General features: G+C 43.7%; 1 long non-coding RNA gene across 1 annotated transcript; it reads left to right on the top strand.

Annotated features, from left to right (window-relative positions):
- Window positions 1-2268: 2268 nt before the first annotated feature.
- Window positions 2269-3058, top strand: LOC309557249. The gene is made up of 3 exons (XR_014225373.1): window positions 2269-2512; window positions 2565-2614; window positions 2711-3058. It is a non-coding gene; the product is annotated as an uncharacterized lncRNA (long non-coding RNA).
- The last annotated feature ends 11319 nt before the right edge of the window (window positions 3059-14377 follow it).

Raw genomic sequence — 14377 nt, 5'->3', positions numbered from 1 at the left:
AACTGACCAAATGACAGATTTTTGAACGATCTTTCGGCTAGTGTATGGCCAGCATTACTGTCACAGCTGATTGTATCCACAACTAAACTGTCAAACCATCCAATGTCTGGTGTCATAACTGATCACATGTGCAGCACCATGGCAGTTGAAGATTAAACAGAGGCCAAGATGGCCGCTTCCATGGCTGAGAAGGATAGGAGGGTGAAGTTCCACTTTAAAGTGGAATAAAAGACTAAGTTTAACTATTTTTAAAAATGTCCCCTCCCCCTACCTATTCTATATAAAAAAAAGATATATGTACCTATTTTTAATCCGCTCTGATCCAGTCGGGTGATCCTGTAGCTCCGACTCAGAGAGCGATTGACAACAGCTGAGAATTCTGGGAGCCTTGACATCACCTATAGGCTGTTGTTGAAGCTCCTTCCTCTCCCCTGCAGCAGCCGCACACTGACACAGGGGAGGCAAAGCTTGCAGGATCATGTGATCGGACCGGATTAAAAATAGGCAAGTACTTTTTTTATACAGGTTAGGTCGACAGTATACTCTGTGTACAAAATGCACACAATCTGGCTCCCAGTATGCAGCCCCAGTTTAATTTTTAATTTTAACTGGAGTGAGTTTTATAGTTTGAGTTTTTTTCTACAGTCTACAACAGGGATCTCCAAACTACGGCCCTCCAGATGTTGCAAAACGACATGTCCCATGAAGCATTGTAAAACTCTGACATTCACAGACATGACTAGGCATGATGGGAATTGTAGTTCCTGAATAACTGGAGGGCCATAGTTTGGGGATCCCTGGTCTACAACCTCAGTGGGGGGATCTCCCACCATGCAACAGGTCAGGGGTCTGCTGAATTTCTTCATATATTCCTAGACTGCCCACTAGGGGGCCTTTCACCAGCATTATGGGCTCTCTTACTAGGTTTCAGTTTTAAAGGGCCAGTAGTATAATTGGGAAAGAAATCAATACGTTACATTTATAGATATGTGATCAGAATCTCTGATGTAAGAAATAAATCTGTGAATGTGTGGGAGATTTTTTTTTTTACATGTCGCTAACTGCTGTCCTGCATCCCTTGATAGGACACTGCGGACGCCCCGGTGAGCCGCCTTTTACAAATTTGTTAAAGCGATGCCAAATATTTCACGTTTTTTGTACAGATTTTAGAACCTTTTACAGATGTATTTGTAAATGGAATTATTGGATCATTTGTGTAAATTGTGTTTTAGGGTTCCTGGACCTTTAATGCTTTACTCATGCAGAGAAAAGTAACAGATTCACTTAGAGCAGGGGTCTTCAAACTGTGGCCCTCCAGTTGTTCAGGAACTACAATTCCCATCATGCCTAGTCCTGTCTGTGAATGTCAGAGTTTTACAATGCCTAATGGGACGTGTAGTTCTGCAACAGCTGGAGGGCCGTAGTTTGAGGATCCCTGACTTAGAGTGTTTGCCGCGGCAAAATGGAAGAAAACAATATTTGGTGCATCTCTACAATACAGGCGCATTTCACCATGATTTGTCTGTAAAAAAAATACAGAAAATAATCTGCCAGAAATCCAGTGAGTTCCTATCTTCCTGTAGTGAGCTGACAACGCTGCCTCCACTGCACCGAAAATCCCAGCAGTGTTGTCAGCCCTGTCTGAGTTCTCCACTCCTGGACTACAAAGCACCACCCCCATTCCCTATCCTCATAAAATAAGGTGATCTATAGTCCTACAGGGGAGAACTCGGGAAAGACTGACAACACTGCTTGGGATTTTAGTCCAGCAGAGGCTGTGTTGTCAGCTCAGGAACTCGCTAGATTTCTGGCGAATCGACAGATATTTTTCTATACTTGCAGCATTTATAAGGAGACAACATGGGAATGTGGATGTATTGCAGGGATGTAATAGAAATGTTTTTTGTCTTTGCCCAGACATACACTTAACTGCCAAGTCGACCAGCTTCACGTACCTTGCCTTCCGTTCCCTAACCTTGATGCTGTCGTCTGCCACCAGATAACATAAAATACCCGTTACCTTGTGACTCCCATTGATAGTGCTGGTGATTGTTGGTCCAGTGCTGTCATGTGGATGAGAAGAGTGTTTTCATCCCTTGTGATTGGCCCGGTTCTGACATATGCGGATAGGGAGAGAGTCTTCAGCCCTCGTGATCGACACAACGTTGCCATATGTGGATTGGGAGAGAGTCTTCAGGCTTTGTGATTGGCCCAGTGCTGTCATAGAGGGATTGAGAGAATCTTCAGCCCTTGTGATTGGCCCATATGGTGGTTGGGAGGAGAGTCCTTAGTCCTCTGGATTTGCCAAATGCTGCCATATATGGGTTGGGGGAGTGTCTTCAGGCTCCGTGACTGTCCCATTGGTGTTATATGTGGGTTGGGAGAGAGTCTTCAGCCTTCTGATTGACCAGTGCTGTCATATGAGGGTTGGGAGGGAGATTTCAGCTTTCTGATTGGCCCAGTGCTGTCATATGAGGGTTGGGAGGGAGCCTTCAAACTTCTGATTGGCCCAGTGCTGTCATATGAGGGTTGGGAGGGAACCTTCAAACTTCTGATTGGCCCAGTGCTGTCATATGAGGGTTGGGAGGGAGCCTTCAGCCTTCTGTTTGGCCCAGTGCTGTCATATGAGGGTTGGGAGGGAGCCTTCAAACTTCTGATTGGCCCAGTGCTGTCATCTGAGGGTTGGGAGGGAGCCTTCTGATTGGCCCAGTGCTGTCATATGGGGGTTGGGACAGTCTTTAGCCCTCATGACTGATCCACTGCAGTCATATTAGGGCTGGCAGAGAGTCTTCAGCCTTTGTGATTGTCCCAGTGTGGTCATATCAGCTTTGGGAGAGAGTCTTCAGCACTCTTAATTGACCCATTGCTGTCATATTGGGCCTGGTAGAGAATCTTCAGACTTTGTGATTGACCCAATGCTGTCACATGGAGGTTGTGGGAAGTCTTCAGTCCTCATAATTGGCCCAGTGCTGTCATATGGGAGCTGGCAGAGAGTCTTCAGCCTTTGTGATTGACCAAGCGCTGTCATATGGAAGTTGTGGGAAGTTTTCAGGCCTCATAATTGGCCTGGTGGTGTCATGGTGGTTGGGAAAGTCTTCAGAACTTATAATTTACCCATTGTTGTCATATTAGGGCTGGTAGAGTATTTTTAGCCTTCGTGATTGACCCAGTGCTGTCATATGGAGGTTGGAAGAAGTCTTCACCCCTTATAATTGGCCCAGTGCTGTCATATGGAGGTTGGAAGAAGTCTTCACCCCTTATAATTGGCCCAGTGCTTTCATATGGAGGTTGGAAGAAGTCTTCACCCCTTATAATTGGCCCAGTGCTTTCATATGGAGGTTGGAAGAAGTCTTCACCCCTTATAATTGGCCCAGTGCTGTCATATGGAGGTTGGAAGAAGTCTTCACCCCTTATAATTGGCCCAGTGCTGTCATATGGAGGTTGGAAGAAGTCTTCACCCCTTATAATTGGCCCAGTGCTTTCATATGGGGGCTGGGAGAGAGTATTTAGCCTTCATGATTAGCCCAGTCCTGTATATGGGGATTGGTAGAGAGTTTTTATCCCTGTGTCAGTCACAACCTAGAGCTAACCTAGGACGACTCTTCTCCCCCATTGGGGGAAACAATGTATCCTCCTGGTAAGGGCCCATATGGAAGAAAAATGTATTTCCAATATATTTAGAGAAAAAATATTTTGAAATATATTGAATATGGCCAAAATTGTAGCATTTCAAATATATTTCCTATATATTTGGGAAAAATAAAAAAATGTTTATTTAAAATATATTTTTAATATATTTTTCTTCCATGTGGGGGGGGGGGGCAGTAAAAGAATCTGTTGCCTTATCTTTTTTGGCAAAGGACTGTTCTACTTTAAAGTGAACCTATAAGGAAAGAAATATATAGACGCTTCCATCGTTGACTTGTTTGTAAAAGTGCATGTTCCAGAGACGTCAATCCTTCTCCTGCTTGCTACCTATTGAGTGACTGACCTGGAACAAGCCCACAAACTGGAGTTCAAAAAGTTACTGGCTGAATTCTTGTCACTTACTGTGTCATGAAGGGTGACGGCAGCCCTGGAACCAGCACTTCCAAAAACAAGTCGGCTCCCCCCATCTTTATCTCCTGACGGATTCCCTGTAATGTGGGCAGTTTATGAAAAGATTCCTTTGAAGATCCTTCTGTCAGCTGGTGAAGATGTCCATCCTGTGATTCTATTCAGACACCAATTCTGGTTTTTGGCCTGGTTTGGACTGGTGTGGGTTTTTTTTTCGGTGTGTTCAGATTGTGTGTGCGTGTGTGCGTGCGTGCGTGTGTGCGTGTGTGCGCGTGCGTGCGTGTGCGCGCATGCGCGTGTGTGTCTATTCATTTATCGGTCTTTGTATAGCCTGGAAATTCATATATGAGAAATGTCGGAAATGTAAATAGGTTTTAAGTCATTTTTTTATTTATAAAATCTGCTTTATTTTGCGTCCTTTTTTCATGGCGTTTGTTCATCCCCAGTCTTGTGGTAATGGGAGGTCCGTCTGGTCATACATATTATAATGGAATTGTACAATATCTATACAGTGTGAAGGCTCACCTATATAATGCATTCTGTTTGTATCCAGTCTAGAAGATCCTTGCACTGCTTAGTTGTTGGTAGATGCAAAGCAGATTGTACAATCGGATTGTAATATGTATAGCCAGCGGTAATGGGTTCGGGAAATACGACAGTCCAATAGGAGAATTGATTTCTGGGTAAAATTTGTGGCCAAACTATCTTTCGTATACAAAATTTGTTCCACAATGTGTGGGTGAAAAAAAAGCCCCATAATTTGCAAAATACACTAGAAGCCAGGTGACCCCGAGATGTTTTCATGCTGTTGCAGACTTTCTTGAGTGCTAAAGCCAAGGCATTAGGTCATGTGATCTCTGTTAGAGGAAGCATTCGGCTCGGCTCACACTGTGACTTTGCAGTGAAACGGGAATGTGACTTTTTACACTCGAGTCGCATCAAAGTAGTGCAGGAGCTTATGCCTCGTTCACACGCGTCGATAGTTGGCCGTGAATTTTTGGCCAACGTCCGATCGGCCGATTTTCGGCTTGTTAGTATGATGCAACCGACTCCGACTTTTCGGCCGAATAAAATCTGGTGTGCAGGCTATAAAATTTTTGTTGGCCGTCAACACAACGGCCGATTTTCCGTCAGTCAGTACAGATTTCGGCAGACAAAAATCTGATGAGCAAGACTGGGCATGCTCAGAGAAGAAAAAACACACGGAAAGTAAACCATCACATGACATCACTTCTGAAGTAGATTTTTGTTGGCCGAAAAAATTTGTGTGCAGTCTAGGCACATTCCAACCAACACAACAACACTGGACAAAAGTCGGACGATCGGTCGGCCGATAATCGTTGCATGTGTACGAGGCATTACGCTAGAACATTCACCCAAACCAATCAATATACACTTAGCCCGGTTCACATCAGTGCGATGGCAGACATTGCATGTGAATCGGAGCACACTGCTCTGCAAATCACATGCGATGTCTGCACGATGTGAATTCAGCCATATAGATTGTATGGCTGAATTTGCATCGAATTCGGACACAACTCGCACAGGACCCTTTTTTTGGGTCAATGGCAGAACCGGATCACATGGTGGTTTACACCTATGCGATCCGGTTCATGTCCGAACTGACAGTTCTCACCGCGATATGCAAACTGATCTGGGGGCGTCGTTAACTTTGTATTGACACCCCCAGAAATTTGCATATGGCAGTGTGAACTGCCTGCGATTTGAATGCGATACGGGAACCCGCAGTGGATTTGCAGGGTTCCCGCATCACATATATGTGAACCGGCACTTATTGGGATTTTTTTATCAAAGCTATGTAGCAGAATACATTTTAGCCTAAATTTTTGATGAAATTATTATTTTTTATTTATTGGATATTTTTTATAGCAGAAAGTAAAAAATATTGTTGTTTGTTTTCCAAAATTTTCGGTCTTTTTTTTTTTTTTTTTGTGTAAAGCGCAAAAAAATGAAAATCCCAGTGGTGACCAAATACCACCAAAGCTCAATTTGTGTGAAAAAATATATATAAAAGTCATTTGGGTACAGTGTTCCATACCTGTGCAATTACCAGTTAAAGTAGCGCAAAGTTCAATAGCAAAAAATGGCCTGGTCATGAAGAGGGTAAAAGTTTCCGGAGTTTAAGTGGTTAATGATGCTGCGCCTTTAGTTGCATAGATCGGTACAGAAACAAATGGGTTTCGACTTGTGTGACTTTATACGTCACATGACACGCCACACTAGTGTGAACCAAGCCTTAAAATTCCAGGCTCAGGTGCTAAGTGATCAGTGCAGCTATCGATCAACCAGCAGGGGGCACCGACTGCAACAAAGCTGCCTGTAGTTTACTCAGGATGGTGACTACACTCATGCAGCATTGGGGGCTGGTGGTCACCCTGGTGAAGAAGGCCTCACAGAGCAGAGCCTGGCAGAATCAACAGTCATATATTAGATGTTTAATCACACCAATATATAAATTCACTGTTCATTTAAGTCTTCAGCTGATATCATGTGACCGCATCAAGAAAAGTGGTACTAAACGCCCAGATACTGCACATTTATATCTATGGTGGCCTGAGGTTGTGTGCTGAGAACATTCCCCCAGCAAACTGACTGAGGTGTCACCAACAGCTTTCGGCCACGGCTTCTGATTATGAACCAGCGGCATGGGCCCCTGATCATGTGACAATCACAAGGGTCACATGATTAAGAAGCCATGCTGGTGTGTAAAGTGGTTAGGACTATAGTGTTAAGTAACTATCACTCGATATTTGCTGATTTGGACCACCTACCCATGTACAGTTTTGTGTTAAAAACCCAGTTGGTGGGACGTCACTCAGCTGACGTCACGTAAATTTGGCATTTACCCAGAAATCCTCTTTTTTTCGAGAGGTATTGCCTATTCACTTCCATAGGAACCACTAGATGTCCACCTTCCTTCTACTTAATACACCAGGAATGTGGGATGTGAATTCTAGATATGTATTTGGACTTGTTGGCAGTGTTGTGCTACTGATCCCTTTGGACCCACTGCAGTGGCTGCCATTTTTGTAGGCTTGGCGGACTATTGAAGTTATCGATTCACCAGCAACTAGTGATGTCCCTTGTTGATAGGTCACATCTTCTGAAACATGGGTCTGGAGACCAAGATGGCAACCTACCTGCTTTCTAAATGATATACAAGGCTGTTCTAATTAATCTGATGGATATCAGGGATATGTAGATGAAGATCCAATGAAAATATCACAGCAAACGTTGGTGGAGAGCCCCAGATTTTATAGATCTGACCTTTCTAATGCCTCGTACACACGCATCGATTATTGGCCAGGAATTTTCGGCCAACGTCCGATCGGCCGATTTTCGGCTTGTTGGTATGATGCTTTCGACAACCGACACCAAAAAAAATCTGGTGTGCAGGCTATAAAATTTTTGTTGGCCGTCAACACAACGGCCGATTTTCCGTCATCAGTACAGATTTCGGCAGACAAAAATCTGATGTGCAAGACTGGGCATGCTCAGAGAAGAAAAAACACACGGAAAGTAAACCAGCACATGACATCACTTCTGAAGTAGATTTTTGTTGGCCAAGAAAAATCGTGCGCAGTCTAGGCACATTCCAACCAACACAACAACACTGGACAAAAGACGGACGCTCGGTCGGCCGATAATCATTGCGTGTGTACGGGGCTTAAGTGTTATCTGTTGTGGAGCGTAGGTCATAAAACCAGCAGTCTATGGGAAGTGTTCCATCCTCAGCCTTCCGAAAAATTCCAAAACTTATTTGAAAAGGACAGGTTTCTCCACCCCAGATCATTGCTTCCTGCTTTTTTTTTTTTTTTTACATCTTTGTCCCTTGTCCTAAAACTATCCACAGATTTCCACTGTCGTCTTTTTAATTTCATTATCCGCATCCCCCTGAGTCTAGCCCTGGACATGAGCTGGTGAAGAGAAGATCAATTCCATAGTATAAACATGCTCAAGTGGGTAAGAATGTATAAAGGTAACCTGTCATGAGAGAAACTTGAAATCTGCCATTGGTGACCGACCGCTCCTTCTAAAATTGCTGGTTGCAGACCCGGGGCAAGCATGCAGATATGGACTTTTGACATTTCGCCAGCATTCTCCAGTCCTAAGTTGAATATTGGTACATAGTTAACTTCAGACTGCTGGAGAAAAGTCAGATGTCCATATCTACATGCTTCATATGGGTCAGCAAACCAGCCAGGCAAATAGCATTTTAAGATAAAGGTCAGTAATGACCGCTCCTGTATTTGTCTGATGACCGGTATACTTTCCCGCTGAGCAGACTCTCCTGACATTGGCCTTACCTTAGGGCTGGGTTTCTCAACTAGGGTTCCTCCAGAGGTTGCTAGGGGTTCCTTGAGCAATGAGTCATTTCTGCCTCTCAGATAAGTTCCCACTGACACCGTTGATCATTTTAGCTATCTATAGGGGCTCATTCTTCCCAATGACCACAAGTGTAAGGAGGATTCTTCCCACTGACCATCACACCAATGTATCATGAGTTGTGTATATATAGTACCATATTTTCCGGCGTATAAGACGACTGGGCGTATAAGACGACTAGGCGTATAAGACGACTAGGCGTATAAGACGACTGGACGTATAAGACGACTAGGCATATAAGACGACCCCCCTAATTTTCAAGTTAAAACATAGGTTTTGGGCTATACTCGCCGTATAAGACTACCCCCCTTCCGAAGCAAGGCAACAGCATTGAAAAATATCAGATTTCTCATAGATCTCCAAGGTACCCCAAGTACTGTAATACATGTAATCTCTCATAATATCTCCAAGGTACCCTAAGTATTACCGGTAGATGTAATCTCAAGACGCTGGCTGTGCGGGAATCCTGTACCGGTATACCGTATGTATCATAGCTTCGGCTACATACAGTATACCGCGCTGAGCCAATCAGGGAGAGCGATGTATTCTATTATTGAATGCAAAGCCTGCTCGGATTGGCAGAGTCAGAGAGGCGGGCTGATGTTACTCCGCCAATCCGAGCAGGCTTTGCATTCAGTAATAGAATACATCGCTCTCCCTGATTGGCCCAGGGCGGTACACTGTATGTAGACGTAGCTGTAGCTACGGTACATACGGTATACCGGTACAGGATTCCCACACAGCCAGCGTCTTGAGAGATTACATCTACCGGTAATACTTATACTTAGGGTACCTTGGAGGTATTATACTCAGCATATAAGATGACCCCCCATTTTTCTTATACGCCAGAAAATACAGTAATTTTTAGCAGGGGTTCCATGAGACCAATAAGTTCCTCTGTGTTGAAAAGGTTGCGAAAGGCTGCCTTAGGGAATCCATGAAAAACATCTGAGATATCCCTATTGGGCAATCTCTTTCCCTGAGTTGGCTAGGAGGTATCTGCAGAGGATGAATACTTTCTTTACAACCATCGCCCAGTCTGACTGTGACCTGCGGGATCAGATAGTGACCATCTCATGTTTATGGCTTCATCCATTGGATCAGTTCTGAACCTCCCTGACCTTAATCCGCCATACTTGGCTGAATATAAAATGATCTGATCTAAGGTGTAAGGTGTGTCTTTTATTTTTTTTTATTTGCCATGATTAAGATTTGGGTTTGGAAAGTACTTGTGTGAAGCTTTATCTGTTGTACATTCTGTTCTTTTATGTTATTTATATACACGTGCTTGTGGTTACCTCCTGATCAATGTCTTTTCATGAGCTTTATTTAATTTATGTTAAGATGTGCATATGGAATATCTGAGTAAAGGGCAATTAAGAAAATCCTTTGTTTCCATGTGTTTGATTATTCTTGTTTATAAAGTCATGTTTCATTGCAATAAAATTAGGCTTTTTAAAGGATCCGTCCATCCTATACTGATAGTTCATTTTGCAGCTGACCCCTTCCCCCGCCACATTCCTAAATCTCCGGAGAAGTTCTCCCTGCCAGCGATCCCAGATCTTCCTTTTTTAGAACTGCGGTTCCATTCTGTCGTCTCTTGCTGCTCTCGGCACTTATCATATGAATTGTCACATGACATAAAGCCGTAAGGAAAGTTGAAGATTTATCTTAATATGCTGGACGGGCATCCCGCTGATCAGGTCTATGGCGCTTTTCCACTGCATGGTACCGCATGGTACGTGTTAGAACGGTTCGGTACGGTTTGGTACATCGGCGCTTTTCCACTACATGGTACGGCTCGGTATGGCTCGCTTAAACGGTACCACCTTGGTTGGGGTTCCAATCGGGCCGTACCGATACCATATCCCACAATCCTATGCATGCAGCCTTGATTGTTTGTCACTACTAGCCACTGATTGGTCAGAGAATCGTTGTAATCCCACCCACTTACTACTTTAGTGGAAAAGCAAACCGAGCCGAGTAGAGCCTATACAGTGCAGAAACGTGCCGACTCGTACCACGCAGTGGAAAAGCAAACCGGGCCAAGCAGTGCCGAGTGGAGCCGAGCCGGTACTTGCAGTGGAAAAGTGCCATTACTGGAGCCTGGGGCAAGGGTTAGTACATCTTCATTGTGGAACAGGAGCGTAACTACAAAGCATGGGGCCCCATAACAATGTTTTGATGCCCACCATTGTGGGCTGCTATGGCTATTGCCACTGTTGCAGAACCAGCTCTAAATAACCTTCTTTTCAGTTTTGGATCATGAGCTGTGCTTATTATAAAGTCTTCTAATTTACTAATCTACAATGGGCCACCAGTAAATTATTTTTATTGTTGCTGGCTGTAGAAGACATTTTACCAGCTTAGCTGATGGAATCGCTGCTCTCAGAGTATCTAAAGCCACACTTTTTCTATCTTAATGCTACAGTACATGACACAGGAAACATATTTATACACTATGGGTTATAGGCTTGTACCTGCAGGTGATTAGACACTGGCAAGCTTCAAAAGCCCCCCCAGGGCCACTCCCATAAAACCCTACCCCATTCCATGTGTCCCCAGTTTTTTGCTAGTGTCTGAAGGTGATGGACTTCTGCTTCATAGAGAAATCAGCTTTACTAATTGTATTATTTTTCTTGGAATTCCTCAATCAACACTCACTGGGGATGATTTACTAAAACTCGAGAGTTCAAAATCTGGTGCAGCTCTGCTTAGTAGCCATTCATTTTCCAGGTTTTATGGTGAAAGCCTAATTGAACAAGCTAAAGTTGGAAGCTGGTTGGCTATGATGCAGAGTTGCATCAGATTTTGCACTCTCCGGTTTTAGTAAATCAAACCTCAATGTCTTCTAATGCTTTCGCAGACACAGTGTATCCGGATCGGTGCAACCTTGGTAAAGTCCTTGGAGCGGAACCTGGACCACACACTGTAGGGACAGCCTATAATGTTGCTTTGGGCACTGGCTCTTGGGTGGGGCGCTAACCTTGGCACTTAGGTGGAGTTTGGGTGCTATACAGATCCAGATCCATGGTCTATTACAGTGAAACCCAGTCCCTGAAGACTCCTTCGAAGGTAAAGCCTGGACTTTTCCTTTTTTTTTATCAGTTTTCTCAACATGCGGTGAGAGGTTAGAATCACTGCCAGGGTTCTGTTACATTCCATACCAGTTAGAGAGATTCCATTCTTCTGATCACCGCTGTCACCAGGACTGTATAGTCAGGGGAAATCCTAAATTTGAAGTTGTCACCAGAATAGAAATAGAGCAGCAATCGGCCAATTGGTGACCACTGTAAGAGGGCATTTTGGAAAGATAGGAAAGGGATGATCGGCACTCAGGATGACATCCAAAATTGTGTTTATTTATTAGGCATTTCAAGAATTGCTCTCAATGGCGACCCTGATATTGGTGCCACATCCCGTGTATTTGTAACAAGAAAAAGGGGGTTCCCCTATTGGTGGGACTTTACAGGCACTCCAATGAATTTACAGATTGGTAATACAAAAGTAATTCTATTGAAACAAATTATATAGTATAATTAAAAAAGAAGCAAGCAGTGATAGCAATACATAAAATGCAGGTGCCGTGAGTACTGTGATAGCAAGGAACCCAACGCGTTTCAAAGTGAATAACTTCTTCTTCAGGGGTAATCAATGGCTTACAGTATCTCTATCAACTGCGTTGTATAACATTTAACTTGCTTGCAAATATATTAAAAGCAAACCGAGCCGTGGAAACCCATATGGTGAGAAAACTCCAGGGGGAACCTATTGGACAGCTGAAGTCCAAAAGAAGGAGCCCTTTAGGCTGTTATGGACAACTTGGAAACATGACTGCAGCTCACGAAAGGCAGCTGTCCAATAGGTTCCACCCGGAGTTTTCTTATGTCTTGGCTGAACCACTGAAGCATGTTGCCATCCTGACCCATCACATGTTCTTCCACGGCTCGGTTTGCTTTTAATATATTTGCAAGCAAGTTAAACGTTATACAACGCAGTTGATAGAGATACTGTAAGCCATTGAATACCCCTGAAGAAGAAGTTATTCACTTTGAAACGCGTTGGGTTCCTTGCTATCACAGTACTCATGTCACCTGCATTTTATGTATTGCTATCACTGCTTGCTTCTTTTTTTAATTATACTATATCATTTGTGTCAATAAAATTACTTTTGTATTACCAATTTGTAAATTCATTGGAGTGCCTGTAAAGTCCCTCCAATAGGGGAACCCCCTTTTTCTTGTTTATTTATTAGGCAAATATGTACCAAGCTATAAAACAGCCTACGCGTTTCGAACGTTAGTCCTTAGTCATGGCTCATTTTGGAAAGATATTCTCTCATTTCCTATTGTGTCTATAGAACAAGAAGTGAATGGAAGTCTCTACAATGGTACACATGGCAAAAAAGAAAAAGCTGATAGGCATTTAACCCTTCAATACTCAGCCAGTTCTGGCTTTAAATGCACTTTTACCTGACAATTTTACTTTCCCTCAGTAAACCAGAGAGAGGGTCAGTTATCGTCCCTAGGAGGTAGGACAAAGGTCAGTCTGCATGGGTTCTTTACAGCCGGAAACTAGGTTGACAATTCTGCTTTGACAGGGAGAGAATACAAGTGAATAACAACCTACACCATTCCTAAGAGATGAGGCTGACCGATTACAGCAGATAAATCATGGATATAATGTAGATTCTTAGAAATGCCAGTTCCTGCTTTATAAATCACCAAAGACAGAAAACACTATCACCATCCTTCTGTTAGCAACCAAATTGATGATTGCTTGAAAGCCCAACCTAACAGTGTCACATATCCCATACAATTCTGTGTCTTGGCCTAGGCCGACAAGGCCCAGACCTAGGGGGAGTGTCACCAAAAGATGCCCCTGAGTCTTAGGGTGGACTGGGTCGGGAGGAAAATCTGTCTGGCGCTCCCATAAAGCCCCATATCACACATAGGGTTCAATGTATAGTGCGTATATAATATTTGGGGGTCACTGTATATATAATACAATGGGGGTCAGTGCATACATTATAAATGGGATCAGTGTATATATAATATATTGGGGTTCAGTGTATAATATATGGGGTGATGGGGGGGATCAGTGTATATATAACACATAGGGCTGAGTGTATATATAATATATGGAGGGTCAGTGTATATATAATACGTGGGGTGATGGGGAGGCAGTGAATAATAAATGGGGGGTCAAGGGGCCGTCCACCAGTCTGCCTGCCTGCGAGGAGAACTGGGGGCTTCAATAATAATAACAGATGAAGGGGTGGATCTTAAACAGGAAGGAGTGGGACAAATTTAGATGGGGGGTGCCCAATTTTAGTCTTGCCTAGGGCAGCACAAAACCAAAATACACCACTGATCCCATACCCAAGCTTACCTGGGGGGGGTAGTGTCGTATCAGGCAGGATGATTTTTTTTTTTGTTTGTCTTCTGAGCTGTGTTACACCTATGATCTTACTTTTAAGCAAGAACTCACCAGTGGCATGATCACTAGAAAATGAAGTAAGGACACACACCTTCATCTTTAATTCCCTCATTGTCAAAAAATTGCCAACAAGAGACCACCACCACTTAGCTCCCCCGGCCTACACAACAATCCTATTAGGATCCATTGTATGACATGCGTCCTCAGGCCCCCACAGAAGACTTGAATTTAGCCGATTCCTGTTAAATTAGCCGAAATTCAAGCAGTGGGTGGCCGTACAAGCACCACTCGGCTCGACAGAAGTCAAGGTGGAAAGTGATCGGCCAAAACAGTGACTGCATCCAATCGGTTGCACTCAGTGTTTGGCAGTGCAATTATTTTCAATCAGCCGTGGGTGGTGGCTCTTTCATGGGATAATCATTGATTTTCTCTCATTCAACCCCACATTCCCTTTCCACAGGCACACGCATGTACA

Source organism: Pelophylax lessonae, assembly GCF_965119305.1.
Source record: "Pelophylax lessonae genome assembly, chromosome: 5".
Taxonomy (NCBI): domain Eukaryota; kingdom Metazoa; phylum Chordata; class Amphibia; order Anura; family Ranidae; genus Pelophylax; species Pelophylax lessonae.
The sequence above is the reverse complement of the archived record's forward strand: the minus strand, read 5'-3'. Positions and strand labels throughout refer to the sequence as shown.